We start from the raw sequence: 1,810 nt of genomic DNA on the forward strand, positions 1-1,810 counted from the left end.
CGGGAGCTAGAAGGGGCGGCGCGTCGGCGGGAGCTGGAGGGCGCGGTGATGGGGCAGGGTGTGGCAGGGCGGCGAGGTAAGGGGTGGCGGCGCGCTGGAGGATTTGGGATCGGGAGGGAGGTGGGCGGGTTCGGGAATGGTCGGTCGTGTGTACTGGTTCGGGCCGGTGGGCTGGATTCGGGACATCGAGTCGCGCGCCGCATAGGGGGTGACAGAATAATATTCTGTCACGGGTAACAGAATAATATAACCACTATTCTGATCACGGGATCAGAATAATATTCTGATCACAATCTGAACTTCCCGAGTAACGCACCTGAATTTCCCTGTGTACGAACCCAAACTTCGGTCTATCTTCACAACCGTGACTTCCCTCGTGAATTATTCCGGCCGGTTGTGTTGCCTGGGATGTGACTGTAATCCAGATACCCATACCTGCATCTAAATGCTCGTTTTTATTCGTAATTTTGCATTTTGGCTGATTCACTCTCGGGGCGGATGAACCTGTGTCTATTTACAAGTTTAATGCGTTCATTGGATGTTCAAGAACCTCTAACATGATGGGAATTTGGTGTAGGTACGAGTTTCGTGGACAATTTGTCGTTAATTTCAACGAATTTGATTCCGGGTTCTGTGTTCTTCGTCCGCGGGAGTGGTTCCGCGGCTTCAGTGGATTTGTTGTTTTTATTTGAATATAGAGGGCGGATTTGATTGCAGTAGTGAGATTGGACCGTTCATGCGTTGTTAATTTGATCGGGCAGGCGAATACACCCCTGAAATCGGGCGATTGGATCTCGTGTCCGCCCCTGTTGGTTCCGGTTCTTTGATGAGACAGCTTGGTGGCTTTGTCGTTTTGATGTTTGGGCGTAGTAGGATGTCGTTCGAGGTCGCGGACTGAGAAGGTGTAGTCACCCAAGTGATTAAATCTAAAAAACAAATTCGATAGCGTGTATTTTTCCAATGATTCTACTGTCTGTCTTACGAATTGGACTTCTGCACCTTTTGTGCTAGAACTTCCGTCGTTTTTATGCATGTTTTTACTTCCGTCGTTTTTGTTTTTCAGAGTACTCATAATGCGTAAATGTGGAGCTGGTCCATAGACACACAAATCATCCTTTTTATATTTATTCTGTCTTTCGGATTAGTTTTTTTGGATCATCCACATTCTGTGGTATTAGTTGGACTTCTATGGTACCTGTGATTGAACTTCCTGGTTTCCACATTGCAAGGCGGTGCAGCATCTCGCTCTATTTTTTCTTTTTTCTTTTTGTTTTTTTGTAATTTTCAAATTTCTAATTTGGGTTTGAGTTTGTTCCGTGGGCAACTATGGGATTATTCCCAAATATAAATGCATATCTTACTTATTTTTTGTAACATGATTGCATACTTCGAACAGTGGTAGAACTTCAGTATGTGTTTAACGTGAAACTTACAAGATCTTTGCCCAAGTATGCATGCACTTTTTCCAGATCATGTAAGGGTCGTTGTAGAAGCTGGACTTCTATGTTGTTTATAGGTGAACTTCTGCTTTTCCTTCTTTGCAAAGTAATAAAGCAAGTCCTTTGTATTTCCTTCTTTTTTATGTTACTTTTCATTCTTTGCATTGGTTTCGATTTTTTGACTTAGTCCCATGAACAACCATGTAATTGGCCGATGGATATGCGTATTTTTTTATTTTTCTAGTATGTTTTTGTACTTATAATAGTTGTTGTTCTTCACTGAATAACTATCCTAAACTTCTGTGTGATAATTGTTTTTAACATGTTAATTTGAGGTTGTTATTTTTTGGATTTAAATATTTTGTAGACAT

This window comes from Triticum aestivum, chromosome 3D (genome assembly GCF_018294505.1).
Source record: "Triticum aestivum cultivar Chinese Spring chromosome 3D, IWGSC CS RefSeq v2.1, whole genome shotgun sequence".
In the NCBI taxonomy this organism is placed as follows: Eukaryota; Viridiplantae; Streptophyta; class Magnoliopsida; order Poales; family Poaceae; genus Triticum; species Triticum aestivum.